This window comes from Falco peregrinus, chromosome 1 (assembly GCF_023634155.1).
Source record: "Falco peregrinus isolate bFalPer1 chromosome 1, bFalPer1.pri, whole genome shotgun sequence".
NCBI classification, from domain to species: domain Eukaryota; kingdom Metazoa; phylum Chordata; class Aves; order Falconiformes; family Falconidae; genus Falco; species Falco peregrinus.
The window spans coordinates 118,703,684-118,724,977 of NC_073721.1; the positions used below are offsets into that span (position 1 = coordinate 118,703,684).

General features: G+C 51.7%; 1 long non-coding RNA gene across 1 annotated transcript in view; it reads right to left on the bottom strand.

Annotated features, from left to right (window-relative positions):
- Positions 1 to 1,321: 1,321 nt before the first annotated feature.
- LOC114013570 (uncharacterized) overlaps positions 1,322 to 21,294 on the bottom strand; it is a 40,832-nt gene continuing 20,859 nt past the window's right edge. The window contains exon 4 of the long non-coding RNA XR_008748413.1: positions 1,322 to 1,969. This is a non-coding gene — a long non-coding RNA (uncharacterized LOC114013570). The remainder of the gene's footprint in view (positions 1,970 to 21,294) is intronic.

The window sequence follows — 21,294 nt, forward strand, 5'->3', positions numbered from 1 at the left end:
GGGGAATAACCCAGACGGGCTGAGACCCGACGGGCTCAGCGCACCTCCCGGGGCGGAGAGGGGGCGGCGGCGGGGGGACCCCGTCGGGGCTGGCCGGGGCCAGACGGTCGGGGGGGCTGCCCGGTTCTCACAGTCTGCGCCCGAGCCTGGATTCTCTGCACGTCCTGGCCGGTCCCCCCTTTGCTACTATTCAGCACTTAATTGAACATTAATGGCAGCTGGGGATGAGGTCACTGGAGCCGGCTTTTCTCACACATTTTTCATGCAAATCCGCTAAACTCTAAACAAATTTGAATAAAACCCCCTTTGTGCGGGCCCTCCATGGTGTTTTTCCACGGGCTGCTCTGCCTGTCTCCGCACACTTCATCCGGGGAGGGGGGAGCGGCGGGGAGATGAGGGGATGTGGGGGGGTCCCCGCCTGGGCCTGGAGCACCAGGCAGAGCCGTGTGTAACACCCTGAGTCTGTCTTCTCTGCGGGGCTCCCAAACACAGACACACACACACGCCAGGATCCACACTGTGCCATCATCTCCCTCTGCACCCCCCCGCATAGCACTGGTCCCCCCAGTAATATCCATTAGCAACACCAGTTCCCCCTGTAACTCCTTGATAGCACCAGTCCGCCCCCAGTAGCATCAGTCCTCCTGCAAGTAACACCAATCCCCCACAGCAGTACCAACCCCTGAGTAGCACCAGCCCCCCAGCAACCCAAATCCCCCACTGCCTCTCCGTAAGGTGGTTTTTGGGTGCTTGCGGCTGCACAGGATAATGGCATGCAGAGCCCCCCACCCCCCTGCTCCACGCCTCCACAGCCCCCGCGCAGCCCCTGTTAGCATCCCTGCGCGCCCGGCCCCCTGCCCAGCCTTGAACTTGGCCATGCCGGGCTGCGCTCCTTCTGCCTGCCTGGGCTCGCACAATGCCGGCCTTGACCCATTGTTTGCTTTTTTTGGATTTCAGCTGGGAAAGCAGCCACCTCGCGCAGCCTGCCCCGAGCACGCCAGGAGCTGGGCACAATGGGGAACCCTGCTCTGCAGGCAGAAGGGCTCCAAATCATTTGAGAGACATATTCATTATATTCTTTCACGGGGGTCTGTTTGCATTGGGTTTAGCAGTTACTTCCCAGACGGGGTTCAAACCAAATAAAGATCATTTAGCGGCAAGGGATTCGCTTGGGCTTTCAGGGAAATGTGCCTGATGCAGGGCATGGTGCAGCCCAGCCGCTTGGCTCTCGGCTGCTCCCGCTTCCCTGTCGATTTGCTTGCATTTATTTTCTGCTCATTGCCTCCTCCATCCCAAAACTGCACCAAATCACACGGCTCACTTTTGCAAAAGGGAGAGTTTATTTCCAACAGTGCATGGGGTGGGGGGGATTTTAATGGGAGAGAATTACAGCCAGTAATGTTTCTCTTACAGGAACAGAGAGGGTGCAATAAAACAGCAGCCGGGCTGCTGGGCCTGGACAGACTCACGGTCCTCTGGGCCCTGAGCACAGCACTGTCAGGATGGCTGTGCTCCTGCAGCACTGCACAACCGGGGGTGAAAAGCAGCAAGGGCCAAGTTCTGCTCCATGAGCAAAGCCCAGTATTAAAAGCTCCCTCCAACCATCACGCACCCAGTATTTTGGCAGGTGAGAGAGTGGCTCACTCGTATCTCTCGGCCTGAGTGCAGTGGTCATGCTCTGGGGTGTTTAGGGCACTGAAGACAACATACAGGAGTGATGTGGGATGATCCCTGGCTCCCCGTGTTGCCCTGGCTCCCTCCCCACGACTGGACCGGCGTGATTCGAAGTGATGCAGAAACCCTCTGTGTCCATAAGCCAAAGCTGCCTCTTCTCTGGGGCCATCGGAGAAGCAGGTCAGGGCCCTCCTGGAGAAACCCAGAGACATCAGACGGCAAGTCTGGGCAGGTGGCAGCCAACTGCAAGAAGGAGCTCACAGGATTGAAAAGTCCCTTCTCTACTTGCTGGGATCTAGAAAAGAAAGGAAAAAAATAGAGTGGTTATGATTTCTGGCAGGGAAACGGTCCAGCAGTGCTCAGCTGAGAACAGACAAACTTGGCTCAGTGATGGAGCGAAACTCCAACCCTCTTTCCCTCCTCACCGCACATTTGCCATGGCTCCAGGCTGCCTTAACCCCTTCCCAATGCGGAAAACTGTGGTCCCCGAGATGCCAAGTTCCCCCCGCACCCGCCTCATTCCTCTACCTCTGCCTGCCCTGCACACTGCCAGCCAGGGGAGGGCTTGCCGCTTTTCCTTCTTCCCTAGGCTTTGGGGCATGGGATTACTCTGCATGTCAGAGCCACTAAAGGCACAGCGCTCTGATGTTTTAATCTTCATGTTAACTTTCCCTGCCCTCGGCACCCTTGCCTGGCTGGAGAAAGTGATACCAAGCCACCAAGCTGGAGCCAAAGCTGTGATGCTCAGTGCAAGTCCCCTTCTCAGCTGTCCTCACACCTCCCAGGGTTTGCCCCACACATCTTGCACCTTGTAGCAGGTTCTCCCCACTTTTTTCCTATTTTTTTTCTCTACTTCCTTTCCGCTTTACCCACAGCGAGTATGGATCCCCTAGCACAGCCCCTAGTCCCATCCCTCTGCCATCCTCCTTTTGCTTTGCCTATAAACTGTTATGCTGGAAGGAGTGCAGACTAATACAACTAGTTTTTGAATACACTTGGATCCAGAGTGAAAAAGGAACCATCAGCTGGCTAATTTATTCCTTTTATTGCACCAAATTGTAATTTTATAAAATATTGCAAATTTTATAAAATATTTGCAAGCCCATTTTAAGAGATAAATCTTCTGTGTGGCTCTCTAATGAGCCGCCCTGGGAGTAGCTGGCATGTGATCTGCTGTAGGTCGCACCACGACGTTCCCGGGCTGCGACTGGATGAACCACCGTAACTCTTTGAACTGTGCAAATACTCTACACTCTGGGGTCCAGGCTGCAATTTTCATGGGTATTTTTTCTCTCTCTTAAAAATAGATCTTCTGTAACCCCTTTATTGCAATATTCATAAAACACTTGATGGAAATCCAAGGAAAATCCCTTCCCTTTCGCAACTTTGAAGCAAGACTAAAGCTTCAGAGAGGCAGAAGCCAACCCCACCCCATGTGCACGGGTTTGGAGAAGCACCTGGAGACTCTCTGGAGAATTAGGGTGCTGACAGGACAGACCTCATGCTGGCCTATGTGTAGGGACACCCAGGCTGCAAGAAGCCAAGGTGCAGCACTGCTTTATCCTGTGTGGCATTAGGAGTCACCCCCAATGCCCCAAGTCTAGCAAGGATGTTCAGGTCAGGGCAGATGAGATCTGAACGGTGGCGGGTGCTTTCACAAGTCCAGGAGAGGAGGAGGTGGCTGAACCCTTGTGCTCACCAGGGAAAAAACCTTGCATGGCAAAGACCCCTGCCCTGGGCAGTGACAGCCCCTGCCCTCTGCCTGAGCAGGCTGAGCTTGCTGAGATCTACAGAGAAGCTCATCTGTGGTGCAGAGAGATAGGATGTTTGTTGGTACGAGACATCAGCCCACCCTGGAAATTATGCCCTGCCTGCCTGGTGGGTTTGCACCTTCTGATGCTTAGTAACTGGCGGCAGGAGGGGCTGGACTGACCCAACTGATTTGACATAAGCTTCAGGAAAGCCCAAACCTCCTGCACACACTTTCTCTGCAGGCAAAGCTCAGCCTGGCATTGAGGGTTTTTGCAAAAATAGTGCTCCACCAGGACTCGACTCCAGCCCAGCACTGCCTTCCCTCCCCAATGCCCTGTGCAGGGAAAGCGTCCCGCAAAGTAGCATGTGGATTCATTATCCCTCTCTTTTTTTAAAAAAGAGTGCATAAATAACCGCAAATGCAGCTCAGCCTCTGCCCCGGCACTTTGTCCTGTGCCTCCCTGTGTCCTTACAAAGCCAGTGCTGAGGTTTATATGCTGACAAACTTCTCTGCCACAGCAATTCTGGGCAGTGGGAAGGGCAAAAAAAATCCTCAAATAATGGCAAATGGATGCAGGACGCTCTGCCTAATCAGATTCCTATCCCCTATTGAGGCTGGGAAGGAGGGACCCCACTCCTCCCCTGCCCTCAGCCCAGCCTCCGCTTCACCGGCTCACACGGAGAAACTTTCTGGACAATTTAATCTCGCCAGGGTGTTACTTAGAAAAACCTTTTTCACTGTCAATTTTTTTCCCCCTCCCTTCCTCCCCCCCCCCCCCCCCTTTTTTTTTTCTTCCCTCCAAGCCTTGATCGAATTTTGCAAGCCCCTGATATCTTTCTTTTTTGTAAGGATGCACGCTGCTTATGCAAATACCAGCCTTTCATACCGCCTCCCTGGCTCAAGCCCTCCAACTTGAATGTGACCAAAAGCTGTGCTCTCCCCTGCTAACTCCTTAGCACAATTACACCTCCATTCTGCTCCAGGGGCCCGGGGAGGGGGGAGAAAAAATAATTTTAAACTAATAACACGTGCTGTTTGCTTTGGATAATTACAAGGGAGCTTCGGTTTCTAAGAGCTCTGAAATATTCTGTTTGGTGGGGCGGGAGGGAAGCCCCGTGTTACACCTACGCTGCGAGTTTTATCTCCTGGTGGAGATGCTCGCATGGCCTCTCGAGGCTCCCTCCATCTCATGCTCATCCTGTGCACCTGGGCAAGCATTTACATTTCCTATGGAGGAACTTCTTGGTGCTTTGGGCTATGGGAGAGAGGAGAAGGCGGCTGACATTTCTCTTATCTCAAGTTACAATTTCCTGCAAGCATCAAGATAATAAAACATCGGTGATGGGCAAGATGAGCGAAATGAATGTGTCAGCTGGCTCTCCCGCAGCAGCACGGGGAGGACCAGGGAGAAAGGACACCCGGGGGATAAGGCTGCTCCGCTGGCTCTCGTTTGCATCATGGCCCTGCCGTTATTGTCCTCTTGCCTTGTCTGCTGGGGAAGTTTATGTGGAGGGCTTTTGCTGGGGCGAGGAGGAGGAGGGGAGTTTTCCCCAAAAGCACCCAGGAATCTGTCAAAAGAGGGACAGAAAAGAGAAGAAGAAGAAGAACGGAGACAGAGAGTGGGAACGTCAAGGACCCCTGACTAATGAATAGCAAGTTTGCCCTTGAACCTCCCTGGGCTTTGCCATTCCCAGGCTCCAAACAAGGGCTGATGCATGCTTGGGCCCAGCTGCAGGGGGACCGGGCTATGGTTCATCTCAGACACTTTGACAGCCCAGGCCTTTTCCCTGCATAGCTCAGACTCGCCTAACTACTCCCCTGGCAACAGCTCAGTGCAGGAACCTGCGCTGAGGCCCTGCCTGCTGCATACAGAAGTATGAGGAGGAGGGGAGCCGCTGGGAGAAATTAGCTGGAGACCAGCTTAACCCATCAAATGCTGGGCAGGCGCTGCCAGCCCCGGCACCCTTCACTCCACCCCTGGCTTGGCTGGCTGGGTGCTCACTGGCCAGTGTCTGTGGTGGAGCAGGAGAGGGGCAGTGGTGGGTTAGACATGCCGAGTCGCTGTGTATTGCAAACCTGCTGCTTCCCTAAGCCCCAGCACCTTGGACCTGGTGGGGCCAAAGGTCCTCGTGGTGTCAGGGATGTAGGAGGGAACAGAAACAGTCGGCTGGAAAAGACCACTGGACACTGAGCAGGAGGGTATCCCTCTCTGCCAGCTGAAACGAGGGCTCGGTCCAAACTAGAGTGGTCGAAACTTGCCCCGCCACTCTTTCTGCATTGCAGATCAAAGGCAGGGGACGAGCTGGCCTTAGGGGTCTGCGCTGAATGGCTGGAGAGAACAGGCGCGGGCACCCGGCGGCTCAAAAGCGCGACCCAGAAACGTTCCCACATCCAGCCCCATATAAATCAAGGGGGGAAAAGGGGGGGCTCCATCCCAGCCTCTGTTTTTACAGAGCATCTTTCATGTGAAGCCCCTGAGAGAGAGGGCTTTGCCGAGCTTGTTAAGGACGGCTCCTGCGCCAGGCAGAGAGGGGGACGCACCATATGGAGAGAAGAAAAAGAAAAGGGGACACTGAAAATGGAAAATTATGCAAAGCAGGAGGAGAGGCGCTGGGGGAAAGGGGGGAGGGAGGCAGCGAGATGGTGGGGGATGGGGAGAAGGAAGGCTGGGAAGGGAGCCCTGACTTGGGGAACACCAATGAACTGGCACGGGGGCAGCAGGAGGGACAGAATTTTCCTGTGACTGGGTGCAGAACAGCCCTTGGCACCCTTGGGTGCTGTCACCGGAGGGCAACTTTCCAGCCTGGCTTTTCCCCAGGCAGGTCTGGGCTGTGCCAGGGTGATGTCTGGCTAGACCACGGTAGGTATACCCTGTTTGTGGAGCTGTGCCATGATGGGAGATGCAGCAAAATGGGGCCCGTGCTGACCTACTTCAGAGGTGTCCTCAGGACCTCTGTTACTATGGCAATGAGGTTGCAAGCAAACATTATGGGGTTTTTGGTCAAGGATTTTGCTTTTAATCAACCAGAGAAACTGGACTCATGTACTAAGGTGTCAGGGGCCTTGTAAGAAACAGCCCTGAACAGCAGCAATGATAGCAAGGGTCTCAATCACCTCTGGGTCTCAGCCGCCCGCGCAGTGATGGTGGACACTGCAGGTCAGGTGAGTTAAGGAGAATCCAAACGCAGCTGGCAGAGCTCTTCCCTTCCGCTCGGTCTCCAGAGGGACCCCTTGGTCCCTGAAGGGTCCTGGTTCTGCAGGACAGGCTGCAGCACTGGCGTGGCTCAAGGATGCTGTGCAGACATGGGAGGAAGAATGAACTTTCCAGTCTCTTGCATGTGTTACTGCCCAGCTTGTGCTCAAACCCCAGCATCTGGCCTAATGTGCTGTTTATAGAGAAATGACTCGGCTCTTCCCAACCCCACTGTGGAGCTCCTTCTCTCTCTCCTGGAAATCTTGGTCACATCTCACCTTCTGTGCTCAGCTCACCTTTGGGAAACCACCCGCCCTGGCACCACGACAGCTCCTCCATCCTAAAGGCACCTTGCGACTGTGACTTGTGAGACTCGGTGCTGGCTCCCTGTCCATGGGCCAGAACCACCTTGCACATCCTCACTGGGTGCCATCCCCCTTCTCCAGCCCATCCTTCACTCCAGCATGAAAAGCCACCCACTTGGTCCTCCAAAAACCCCTGATCTTGGTGCTCGTTGCTCTGTGGCTCCTGCTTAGTCCCCTCTATCCCATTCCCATCTCCCCACTTGATGGCTTTTGTTCAGAGCAGCCGGTGCTTTTCCCTCACTCTCAGCATCACCCAACACTAAGGAACACAAACTGCTCCTGGCTGCCACCTTTCCTTCTTCTTGGCCCTGGCACAGCCTTTGAACTCACACCTTTCTCTAACATGCTGCTCCCTTTTTTAGCTCCTTCTCCTGTGTGTTGCAACAGGAAACCTTTCCTTGCTGCATCTCAAATGGATCTCTCCATTAATTCCTTCTACCGTGCTTCCCTCCATCTACCATCAGTAAATTTACCATCAGCCCTCGCAGTCACCCCATGCCCCCAAGCCCACGTTTCGGTCAGATCCACATGGGGTGAGTGCACAGAGACGGGCTGGTGTGTGGGCAGCGTGGGACTGTGCCTGCAGAGATGGGCACGCTTGTCCCAGTGTACACGTGTTCCTGCCTGCACATGCCAACACCTACATGTTCCTGCCCACGTTCCCGCTGCCGGATCCAAGGCTGTGGGATCCTGAGGGGAGCTCTTGTTCTCCCCTGGAGCATGGGCGTTATCTCCACAACATGGCTGTAGGCTGGGATTTGGGCTGTTTGGTCTTACAGTCACTAGATGAAAAAGACGCTGTGTCCATCTTCTAGTTTCTTCAAGAGCCATGCCCTGAAGTAAGGCTACATGTGCTGGCCAGATCCTCAGCAAAGCCCTGAAATAAGCCGTAGGCACTGAAGAGTATTCATCTCTTCATACAAAAAGAAACAGCAAAAAATAAAGTTCATGGGGGTACAAGGAAAACAGAACTTCCACCCACAGAGCAGCTGTGTAGGGCTCTGGGGGAGTGCAGGCAACGTGGGAGATGTTTCAGAGCTTGCTCTCAAGATGATGCATTTGCAACTGCTTCCCTTCTGCAACCAGTGGAGGTAAACTGAGCTACCTGCCCTGCAGACACATGTTTTAATCTGTGTATCTTTGAGCACAGGTACATGTCCCGTGGTGCTTTAAGGCTGGCTAGGCACAGGGGCAGAATGATGCAAAAATTAGATGTGCCTTCACGGGAGAAGAAGAGGGATGTTTCTTTCCCTTGGCATTCTAATGCAGGCAAGCAACTGCCCCTCCATTAACAAACCCAGGTGAAGGGGTTGTTTGGTGTTCTCACTGCATATTTTTAGCTGCTAAAAATGGGTGGTGGGGCATGTAGGAGGAGCGTATGGGATTCAGGGTATCCTTTGAATCAGGCTGGCCTCAGCTGCCACGATGGGATCTGAACCATTTCCAAGAAGGATACAGCAAGAACAGCAAGTCCTGCCCAAGTGACGGTCCAAAGCGTTGGCACTTTGTCCTGATTCAACCTCGCCCCAGATTCTCGCCCCTGGTGTGCATCCAGGTTTCTTTCTCCTTGACCCATCTCCATCAAAAGAAGCGCTGTTACAAGTCTCTGCTCTGAGTTTCTAGTCTACAAATAGAAGCAGTGCCTGCTCCAGAGCTGAACATTTCCACTAAACCCTGTTTTGTTGCCTGTCCTGGTGAAAGAAACCTTCAGGGACCATGCCCCTTGCATGAGATGTTAAATATTTCAGCCTCCAGCAATATAAGACAGTGATAGGATATTAAACTATACAATTGCTCTATGTCCCTGTCTTCCCACCCCGGCTGCAGAGATGCCCAACAAGGGCCCATCTCTAGCAAATATTCCTCCAGATGGGGACGGGGAGCTGCTTTGAGCGCTGGGGCATGATGTCTTTATCGGGCAGCAAAGCTGGCTCTGCCATCTCGCCTAGGGAAGCTGTGCCATGGGAGCTGCTAAAGCAGCATTTCATTTCCAAACAGGGCCCCAGAGACCTCTTGTGTGAGGGGCTCAACAGAGCAAGCCGGGGGAGCGCAGAACAAGAAGACATGACCCCAGGCTAAAAATAAGCCAGACCCCAGGCTTGTTGGACTTTATTGCTCTACATCAGGGTTCAGGCTGGCCTGTTCTCCTTGGATCAGTGCATCCCTCCTATGCCACCACCGATGGGGAAATGGCAAATTGGGAATTTTTCACCTCCCTCTTCCCCCTGTTTCCCTCCCTTAACTCCTTTTCCGCATCATAAGCAAAGTCCTAATAAAGCTCCCATCCCCACTGCCAGCCCTGCACCATGCTCCCAGCAGAAAAGAGATGCAAAGCCACGCTTGGAATCTGATTCCCCGGCTTTAAACGCTGCTCTGCCAGCAAAGTGCGACTTGAAAGCTCCCCTGTCACAGTTACAAAGCTCCGAACAGCCCTTCCTCGGATAATCACGCTTATCTCCAGATTAAGAAAGAGAGACCTGCAGCTGAGGCTGGTCACATGGGCTGGGATGTGGGCAAATCTCTTTTAAACAATCCCCATATAGCTGTGACCTCCACTGCAGCCCAAATACACCGTCCCTCGGTCCCACTCGAAAACCAGCCCTGGAGACATGACAGAGCATGTGAGGAGACAGCGCTGGAGAAAGGGGGGCAGGAGGGAAACTGACAGGGGGAGGAGTGAGAAAGCGATGGAGAAGAGGAGGATGAGGAAGATGGAAGAAGAAATAAGTAAAGGGAGGATGTGGGAGAGGAATAGGATGTGGTGGAGACATAGGAAGAGTGTGTGGATGGAGGGGGAGGATGATGAAGGACAGGGAGGTCTCTGCTACTCTTCCTGCTGGGGATTAGTTGTCCCTGCACTGTCCTCAGTTTAACTCTTCCCGCTCTGTTCCCGGCTGGCAGCCTAGCCCGATTACGTGACTCCAGCTGTGCCAAGCAGCCTTGGCAGGGCGAGCGTGTTACCTACTTTGCTGCCACGGATTCATTAAGAGGCTTTGCTTGTGTGGGAATAGTCATCCCAATGGGGAAAGAAAAAAAAAAACCAACCTTCTGCAGATCAACCTGGCAAGAAGCTCTGACAAAGCGGTTTCCATGGCCATACCCAGAGCTTGGGAGCAGAATTAAGGAGGCAGGGATGCGCAAACAGGAGAGGAGAGAGATCAACTGGAAGGGGTCCCCAACAAGGCCCCTGCTCAGGGACGAGGCACTGGCCAGGGAGGGAATTGCCAGCCTTTTGCAGGATGCTGGTGCGTGGCTCTCCTTTGTGATCAAAGGCCACCTTACATCTGGGTTAGGCATGGATAACACGTTCACCCTATGAGCAAATGAAAGGTTCAAGCAACGACAGAGTGACTCTTTCCAACGGCAGGTTCCTCTCTTACATCCATGTGGAATTAACACAATTACTTTGCAGTGCAGGAGCCCAGACAACTCTGAAATGGGCACAGATGCAGAGCACTGGGGCTGGACCTCTCTGAGGATACCCACGATCTGCTAGCACCGACTCAGGGTTTCCAGACGTGGGGCTCAGCCACCGTCTGCAGCTTGCCAGGAGGGACCGCAGTGCTGCCTCCCTGGCTGCTCATTATTCACCCTGTGCAATTAGGCACTGCTAAGTCACACAAAATTGCCTTTGTTCTCCAACTGGATGACCTGTGTTTCACAGGAGTCCCTTTTTCCTGCACATTACTCATGAGTTGCCCACTGTACCTACTGCTGGAACAGCAGTGAGGATTTTGGGGAACTCTTGAGGCCGCCCATGACTGCTCCCTCGCAGATGCCCAGTGCAGGTTGATGGGGAGGCAGCCTGGCCCTGCCTGCCTTCCTGGACTTCTCTGAGCACAAAGGACAGCTTCTCCTGCAGCCCACTCTGCCCTGCCAGGGATGTGTCAGCTCACCCTCAGGCAGGTGGCTTTGCCACTCCCTGGCTATTCTACCATCTCTTCATATCACCTCCCAGCTCTCCTCCCGGCACAGAGGAAAGCCTAGTGCAGCTGCAGAGCCAGTGAGGGAAGAGGCATCATCCCCTGTCCAACCCAAACCCTGCAGATGCCAATGGCCGCCTTCCCTTGTTCATCAAGAACTTCCCTTTCCTCCCCAGCCAGCACATCAGGAGTCGAACCCACACTCTGCTACTTTTACCAAGCCATCTCCCATCCCGGCTCCCTGCAGGACCAGCCCTGCACGATGGTGTATCCGCTGTTGCTCTCCATCCCTTCACCGTCAGCACCAGGACCCAAGTATGGAAGAGAGGGCAAAGCGGATGGGAGCTAGCATGAAGCTCGGTGCCACCAGACTCCACAGCAGACAAGCCCGGCTACACCAAAACTTTCCAAAATTACCTCTGCTTCAGAGCAGCCTTGCACCATGTAATTCCCTGTTCTTTCAGCATCTGGCAACTGCTCAGAAGCAGGCAGGAGCATGGGGAGAAAAGACATCTTGGCCCATTCTAGAGCTTCTTCCCAGTCTGCTCAAGGAATGTATGTGGGCTCTTAAGCCTTGTTGATTTAAGGGAAAGGATGCAAAATTAATTAAGACAGGAAATTAATTAGATGTGAACTGGTGTTTACATCCCTAAATGTACAATGAATTCTTGTGTGAATCTACAGAATACAGATGGATGGATGGATGGGTGGATGATAACAGCACTCTAGGAATGACATTATGTGCTGGTCCATACGCTGGGGATGTAGAAAGACTCTTCTCTGCATTGATAATTAATAACTCTATCCTGAGCAAATGTTGATAAATCCTTTATAGAGCACGTTATCTCTGTCTCTCCAACTCTTGTTCTGCATTTCCATTTGCCTGTTTCCACTGCTCCACCCCTGGCACCCACACGCTTCACTTCCTTCCCATATTTTGTAACTGGTAGCAGATTTGACTCCCTTTCTGGAGAAGCAGGTGGAGGTTTTGTTGCTGGGGCTTTGTGTGAGTGATCGCATGTGTATGTGTATATACAAAGATGGATACAAATCCATTGGAAATAAACACCTTTTAAGGGACTTGAGAGAGAGACACAGGGCAGAGGAGAAGAAAGAGCCTACAGACCCTCAGCCAGACAATCAGCAAAGATGAAGAGAAAGACCCAGTGAAGCAAAAAAAGCTTCAGTTCTCTTTTAAACTCTCCATGATTTGCAACAAAAGCAGCAGATCCCATTGCTGGGAAGTCCAGCTCCACTGATGCACCAAGTAGCAGCAACCCTCGCCCCTTCTTCTCCTGGATCTGCACAGCTCAATTACCCCAGGCTGCCAGGCTGCACTGAGCACACCCCTGCTGCCCCACATCTCCCCCGCCGCCGAGACAGCTTTCGCCAATGGAAGGAGTACAAATATATTCATTGGCACCTTATCAGACATGCATGCAAAACTAATTAACATGGGGAGACATGCAAGCTGCCACCCAGCCACAAATACACACCCACGAGCATGCACACACACACGCACGCATGCACAAGGCAACCCTTGTCTAGGGGGGACATTCAAAAGGCTTTGTCACTAATTTAGGCATCTGTCTCAGTCTGGTCTGGTCCTCCTGGCTAGGCTGGAGTTGTGGTTTTTTTCCCACTCTGTTTGACAATGCTGGGAACATGCCCAGAGACCCCTCATTCAAATCACCCCTTGACAATGGTCTCATTGTGTGAGCATATAGAAAAGGGAAAGGATGGGGGAGAAGATGTGGAAGGGGGGTAAGGAATTAAAATGTGAACCCAAGGAAGTGTTTACTAACACAAGCCGCGCAGCTGCCCTGTTTCTCCTCCACCCCCTTCTTCCGCCCCTGGCCGCTCCAGTGGCTCAGCTTGTCCCCAGCGCAAGGCGGGTATGGGACAGCAGGACAGAGGGACAGTGGAGCTGGAGCGGGAGCAGGAGCAGGGCTGCACAGAGGTGCACAGGGAGATGGCAGACTGGAGGGATGAAGCCTCCAAGCATTCAAGTCTTCTGCAGTGGGGGGGCGGGGGCCAGATAAGGGTGTGGGAAGAGAAGATGGAGCCAGAGATGCCTTGGAGAGGATTAGTGACTTAAAATGTCCTGGGAAGGATATCTTCATGGAGGAGCAAGGGATTTATTAATATAACTATTCCAAGGCTTTCCAGGCAGGGACAAAAAGTGTTTAAACCTGGCCTTGTAGATTAAAGCAAGCAAGCAGACTTGCCGTGCAGTTTGGACTGCTCTCTTTGGTGCTGCTGCCAGACACGCTACAGTGTAAGAAGAAAGGGAGGGAGCAGCAGGGTGTCAGGGCTGGGGACTCAGGGAGGGAGCAGCAGGGTGTCAGGGCTGGGGACTCAGGGAATGGACCAGACTCCCTTCAGGACCCAACTGCCTAATGCTAGTTATTAAATATCAGGAGGGAAAAAAAAAAAAAAAAGGAAAAAAAAAAGGAAAAAAATGCCCCCAGTGCCACTCCTGGGGAAGGAAATAGCAAAGGTGTAGATGGGGGGTGTCAGCCCCCAGCCCCACCATGCTTGGCTGGCCTCAGCAGACACCATTCAGCTGGAAAAGCCCACGAGTCAGGAGAGCGAAAGGAACAGGAGCTGGGGAGGGGGAGAAGATGATGACAACGTTTTCCATATATGCAAATGCATCCACACAAGATACCCAGAGGGAGACAAAACAAAGAGACCTCGAAGAGGCTGGCTCTGAGACCCACACAAAGCCAGATACCTCCGTACACCTATGGTGTTTGCACATGAAGACCTGCACAACACAAGATGCGATGCTGTCCAGAGGTTTCTCTCATCTGAGAAGATATCAGCCCAAAGAAAGCCTGGTTGAGGAGCCCAGTAAAAGCTGCAAACACAAATGCCACAATCCCACGTACTCCTACACAAACAGATGCACCTTAGGAGTATGAAACTATTCCTGTCCATCAGCTTAGTCAGAGAAGAGGAAAGCTGTGATGCAAACCCAAAAGAGCCCTGCCTCAGTGTGGCAGAGGTAGCCCAGCTCCCCTGACACTGCTCTTGCAGCCAGATCCACACCCTGGACCTTTGTTTGGCTTCCATAAGAGGAAAGCTAAGAGATTTCTGGACATCGCTATAAACGAGGCAGGACAAAACATCACACAGAAACCCAAGAATATGCATGACAGCAAAACATTTCCTTCCCTGAACCACTGCGACAAAACGAAAGTCACCTGTGCAAACATTTTTGCTTTAAAAAAGGGAAGCTACTGCCAAGTAAGCAAATCTCTGCTTTCTATCCAAACAAGTAGTTGTGAGCAGTTTTATTGCCACATACCTCTGTCCCAATACACAGGGATCAGCACTCGACATACAGTGACATGCAGGGACTCAGGGACAGAGATGTGGTTTTAATAGGGCAATGCAGACACTGAATGAAATAAAACCCTACAGAGATCAGCTTGCCAGGACTCAAGGCTGAGAAAAGCTATTTGATGGTAAAGAGAAACAAGGACACTCATTCTGCTCTCATTTCCATGCTGTAAATTTGGGCAGCTTTTACTGAATGCAATTAAATCCTCACTTAGGATTTAACCCAGTGAAGCTGAGGACAGACCTCAGTCTAAGACCCGCGTCTGGGCTCTTCCCCACAAGTTGCTCTGCAGAGGTCAGCAGCAGCTGTGAAAAAGTTGAGTGAAAAAGCAGGGGGATTCGTAGCTCCCAACCAATGTGGCCACTTCAAAGCCCCCTCCAGCTCCATCTCGGGTGTTCTTTCCTTCATTGGTGATTTGCTGCTTTGCTCACAAAGCCTTGACTGCAGGGGAGCAGCCTCATAAGCACAGAGACTCAAAGGTATTTGGGCATCTTTTTCCCCTTACCTCTAACAGGAGCTGAAGACCTCAGCAATCCTTCAACACACATATTCCCTGGCTCTGGGGGCTGATCCTTCCTTTCTGATACCCCAAGGATCCCGGTGTGGATCCCATGCAAGACCCTTGCAAGAAACCATCCAAGACTCTCTGTAATTAACACCTATTTGACTATTATTTAAATTTTACTTTATTCTAAACCAGTGCATTTCAAAGGCTCTTTTGCTCACCCACGCAGTTTAATGCTCTGGGTTTCACAGGCAACAGGTGATAAAACTCCTCACCTACTTGCACCACATAGGTAAGGTCACCTCCGGGCTGTGACCTTAAATTTATTCACGCTTTTCCCCTCAGACGCTGAGAGGTGTAAATCTCAACATTGTATTAAACAGCTCTGCGGATCACTCAGAACAGATTGCTTCACAACATAACTTTTCGGCTGGTCACTACCCATGAACAGATGATTTTACATGACATTTATTCATGCAAATTGCAGAGGCTCTAGTCTGGTTACCCAGCAAGAGCGTAAAAAATTACAGTTTAGATGCATAAATGCTGGCACCATCATAGAAAGCACGATGAGACTGGAAACACATCCCTGGGTTTCAAATGCAGCGCAGCAAAACTTACAGTGAGCCCTCACCAGCCGGGGGTTTATCAGGAACAACCCCCCCAAGTGACCCAGGGAAGGCAATGAAGGGCACGTGCAAGGCTGCAGAGGCTACAGAGAAATGAACTTCTCCTGCTGCATGTGCAGGAACCTGCCATGGGGAGAGCACACGCGACATTTTACGTCACTCACAAAGCCTACTCTGTCCAATAAAGTGGGGAAGTAAAACAAAGCATGAAATCCAGGCATAAATTAGCATCCCTCTAGTCTAGCTTTATTTGTGCTGCTGCTGCTGCTGTGGATTAGCATCTAGCTGGCTGACAGGCTGATAGGCAGACAGAAACAGGGAGAAATTAAAAAAAAAAAATACCGGTGGGTGTCTTTTATTCCCTATGGTTTCTGGGATGTCTGCCGTCAAATTGTAGACAGTGTTCATCCCTTTAGGACCAGAATTTTTCCATCTTCCTGGGAGAGCAATAGGCTCTGCAGGAAAGCAAATCCCCCTGAGATATTTGTGCCCGCACCCTGCAAAGCTGGCACCCGTCATCTGACTGCAAGCCCAGTGCGAACCTGTCACATCCTCAGCCGACATCCCTCCGGCATCCACAGTATCACTCTGGCAGCACTTACAGAAAGCCACAGAGCCCCAGGAGCAGTTATGGTGCAGGGTTGGAAGACCTGGAGGATGGCACCTCACTGCAGGCATGTGCAGGGAGCAGATGCCCCGGGATTAGCTCCGGATCATGTTCAGCAGTGCTCAGGGCACCTGCCTCCTTCACTGCCTGCAGCCACAGCTGGGTTTGGTACCTGATCCCAGATGACATGACCGGGATCTGACGCCAGCATCTCCTCTCAGTTCATGTCAGAAATGTGTCACTGCCAGCTCCTCGGGCAAGAGGACCTGCAGAGAGCTTCCATTGGGCTGTCACACAGCCTCCCACTCCTCAGGGCTGTGTGGCAAAACGAGTGGTCATCACCAGAGACATCCATTCTCCCCAGGCTCAGTGGCCTCATGCCCACCCACCCTTTCCACACACAGCCATGAAGGCACAACGATAAAGAGGTGCCAGTCCTGATGACCACTGCCCCAGCCCCTCCCAAACCAGACAGCCCTGCCGAAGGACACATTGCTGCCCTACCAACTTCAGGCAGCAAAGAGGAGCTGGGATGATCAGGGAGGATGACACCTCTGTGGCACTGCTGCCCAGACTGGGGGAACAACAACAGCAAAATTGACTGTGTTCAAAACAAACTGCAAACCCCATTTCCACCCTCACTGAGCCACTCACAGCTTGGCTGGGCTTTCAGGTCACAGGAGACCTCTAGTCCCTGCCTGTCACTTAAGGAGCCAAACACAGAGCTTAGTTTTTAGGCTATGGGAAAGCAAATTTTCAGTCGTTTTCAAAGGTGGCCTAGAAAACAGACTAATTCTGCATAGCCATAAAGCAAGTCCCTCAGGCACACAGCACGCAGTTTGAACACCCCAGTGTCCCTCTGCCTGCCAGCGTTAAACTTACTGAGTGGGTCTGATGAGGGGAGGCAGGTGTGAAAATTTCCCAGGATGTAGAGAATCCCTCCTTGGCAGAGCCCACGCAGCTCCTAGCCCCACCGCCAAGTGTGCTGGCCCCATTGAACACTGGTGCCAGCAATCCTGGGCTGACCCCAGCAGCAGGGCTCTGCCACTGCAGTGTAGAGCAGGCAAAGCCTTGCCTGCAGCAGGCATCTGTGGCCAGCTCTGCACGCCCCACACCCAAATGGGACAATGCAGGCAGCTCTTCCCCAAAGGAGGCAGAAGAGCACTCTGCAGAGCTTTGAGACAGCTGCAGCTGGGAATAGCTCAAGCAGAGGGGATGTACCTCTGCTCCTCCAGCCACGCCTCCCCCAGTGTGCATGACCCAAAGCTGGAATAAGGCACATCATCACCACCCTCACCCACTGCACTCAGCAAGACATTCCCCTCCGCATCCACGCACCCACAGAGGCATCTATGGAAACATCCCATGGTATTAGCAGGGTGGCTTCTCCTAGGGGCTAGGAAGGAAGAGAAGAAAGATGACGACAGTGCAGAAACCTGAGCCTTTGAATCCCAGCATTCAGCCATGTTGCATGCTGTCCATTAGGCAGCAGAGATCAGCCACTTCCTACCATATTCTCAAGCTCTTGCAGCAATAGCAGGCACTCCTTTAACCTCTGGCATTTGGGGGTGGGAAGGATGCAGAAGTCAGTCAGAGCCTACAGAAATGCAATGAGCTGTAAGAAAGATCTTCCCTTTGCAAGTAAACAGTCCCCTAATGGGCTCCCCAGCCAGCACTTATCTACATGAACCATTTGTTTCCTCCACAAGCTCTCAGCTTTCTCTGCCACATCACCCATCTGCCCGATTGCAAGCAAAATGAGTACGACGGGTCCCAGCCTGGCACCCACTTGTGAGTCTTCTGTATTGCCACCCTGCTCCTCAGTGCCACACTGGGAAGCCTAGCCTGGGGATGGTGCAGGACTACAGCTGCTTTAAATGCTTGCACAAGTCCAGACTCATGCATGCAGTTTGCCCTTCATTTTGGAGAGCTCCAGTACGCTTCTGCATAAGAAACATTAAAACTTGCACATTCAGGCAAGTGGCCACTGGGGCCTGGGTGATACCTATGAAAAGTATCACAAATGGACTGAAGGACCACATTCCCCTGAGACACTGGTCCAAATGGCAGCTTGGGACATGGCTGCAGCAGCCTGGGGAGATCCTGCATGGTCCTATAAGGACACCACAGAGATAGCATCACCTCCTCTGGCTCTTAAGCAGAGTCTCCCACAGCACTGCCCACAGTATATGATCTCTCAGTTAAAGCAAGGACCAAATATGTTTTAAAAGATATTTTTTTTTCCCTGAGTCCTGGCAATGGGGAAGTCAAATGCTGCTTTGCAAGCTGCCCCTGGGGCGAGACAGACCCATATATGTCCACAGGCACAGCCAGGCTGCATCTGTACAGCGTTGTCCCTGCTGCCTCCACAAGCATGTACACAGATGTGCACCCCTCGGTTGGTCTCTGACAAAATAGGGTGCCAGGGACCAACATCACCAATTATTACCTTTCAGAGGCCAAAGCACACACCACAGACCTTTGCTTACAAGTTTCTCTGTGCCCAGGGCCACATGACAGTGGCTGGAAGCACTCTTGAAAATCATCAGTAGATCTAGTGGCTTAAATGGGACCCAAGCCAGCCACCACCCAAACCAATGAAATCGATGACACTTTGAGTTGTCAGGCTCTTCTTCACTCCCTGTTCGGTGTTACACAGCACCCTAGACTGTCAGCCTTGATCTTTGAACATGCGGAGTCTGGATCCCCATAATCGCTAAGCCAGACTCCAAAAAAAGAAGTGTTTGGAGGGATTTTTTTCAGGCCAGTAACGCCTAAGTCCTACAAGGTCTTTGACTCGTTTCTAGAGTTTTCCCTGCATTGATGATGTATGTCCCTAAAAAAATTTTTGTTAGCATCATTTTATTACTTTTAAGTGAGAACTGAAACTTGCAAACAGCCCTTGATTACAGTTGCTGGGGGTTTGCAACAGACAACCCAAGTCTCGAGCTTTGCACTAAAACCCTTGTGAATCATTCTAGTCCAGCCTTGTCAGCTTCTCTTCTACCCAAAAGGTGCCTGTCCTTGAGATCACGATAGTAGGAGAAGGGAGGAAAGCTGGAAAACAGCTATTTCTGGGACTACAAATTAAATCAGGAGGAACAGCCCCGAAAGCCTCTCCTAGTCTTGGTCACCAGCAGCAGCTAGTCGTGAAGCTCCCACCAATTTTTTCCCAGTGAGAGCCAGAGGAAGAGACACATTGCACATGCCTTGCTAGACTTTCTGCCAAGCTTGTCAGCAAGGCACACTCAGCTGTTGCCACCCAGTATATGCAAACCTGGCCTGACACCCTCTCCTCTGCGTGGCTTTCTGGACCCTCTGCCTCCCACAGACCTCCCTAAATCACAAAGCCAGAAGCATCACTTGCAAGGTACACGCCATGCCAGAGGCAGCAAAGTCGTGCTCCTCGCAGCCTCCTGGCCCCAGGCCTTCTGCCAACACTGTCCCAACATGGGGTATTGCAGGCAAAATTGCTGCTGGAGGAATCCACACCAAGTGGTGCTGAGCACGACCTTTCTGCTTTACAATAGTAACCTGAATCTTAAATACTGGATTTCTAGGCATGCATTAAAGCCATGAGACAATGGAGACAGCAAGGCTGGGGCTGGCTGCAAGCCAGCTCCGCGCTGGCCCTGCCAGCACCCAATGTTTCCCATTTCCTTCTTTTTTTACCCTGGCAGATAAATGAAGTCCCCCTAAGCCAGGAGGCAGGTGCACACGCAAGCTCACCCATGACCTGGGGACTGTGCATGGCTCACCCCCCATGCAAGGTGGATACCCAAGAAGACCCAGAGAGGTGGCTGTCTTCCTCTCTCACTCGCTCTCATAGGAGCATTGCTTCTCCCTTTAATTGGTTTCATTCATGGTAGCCCTTTGCTAAATGTAATTATGCCAGGCTCTCTCCATCTGTCTGCATTCAGGAAGAGCCATTGCTCCCAGTGTTTTATTTTCAATCTTTATTTCTGCATTAATCCCCTTTCTGCAGCTGACATGCACAACCATGCCCAGGACCTCCTGAGAACATACAGGCACCAAGTGCAGGATTTGTTCCTGGGTCTTTCCTGGCTGGAGGACATTTTTTCACAGGAAAAGCCCCATACCTCAGGTTGCCCTCTGTAACTACCTCCACCTCTCAAGGATACCTGCATAAGCCAGTCCTTTTGCAGACACTCAAGAGCTGTCTGGGAACCCAGGCTAAGAGCAGGTAGCTTTATTTCATCTACATCCACAGGTATAGGTATCCCAACATGGGGCATGCTAAGACACAGAGATGTCTCTGCCCTGTCTTCCCAAGCCCAGTACATAAAGGTAGCAAGATATCCACTCAAGGTGATGTGGACTGCTTTTCACATGAAGACAGCATTCAATCCTATGCTATCATGCTAACTTTCCTACGCAGGTACACGGATGGGGCGAACATGGCTGAGCACGTGTATTAACAAACCTCGGCTCTGCAAGGGCAGCTCATAGCTGCATGGCTGAGGCTGCAAAGTGCCCAACGCACCCAGAAGCATGTTGTCCCTTGAGGTACATTACTCAAGGTCCTTACACTTTCCTCAGCCAGGGTAGGTAGATCTTGGGGGGAAACACAATGCTAAAGGAGCGACACAGACCCTGGGCAATGAAGCACCATCTGGTGACCACTGGCTCCCAACACAATAGCCCACATTGGCAAGTTTATGATAGAGACCAGAGGCGGATTCCCATTCTGCCCATCAGATCCTGTGATGTGGTTTCAGGAGAGGGACCATGAGAAGCAGATGAGATGGCAAAAGAGAAAAGAACGCAGTGAAACAGACAGAAAGAGAGATTTATATGAAGCTAAAGTGCATACCCATAAACATGGGATAAGTAAATAGCCTGTAAGTATGAAATTAAATGCAGGGAATCCATGGCATTCAGTAATCAGTCAAATAACTCCTTCACCTTTTTTTTAGTTTATCATCAGCATTTTAAAATGAGGCATTTATGCCAATAAGTAACCCAGTTGTATATCGTAACCCTGTAAATATTGGCTGGGATCTGAGAGATTCGTCCCGACAGACAATTCATTTTTACAGTTATTTTTGGACTCCCAGCTTTCGTGGAACACTGGCTCTCTGTGTTGGATTTTATGCCCCTGAAATGTATTTACAATGCATGGCATCTGCATTGTGCATTACACACTTAAATCATTGCTTTTCATTCATCGCTTATAAAAAAAAAATTGCAATATCCTGAAGCTCGAAATACTCAAATTCAAAATATTACTACTGCGTTTTTGGAGTATTACTATAAAATAATGTTGTGGGTTTTG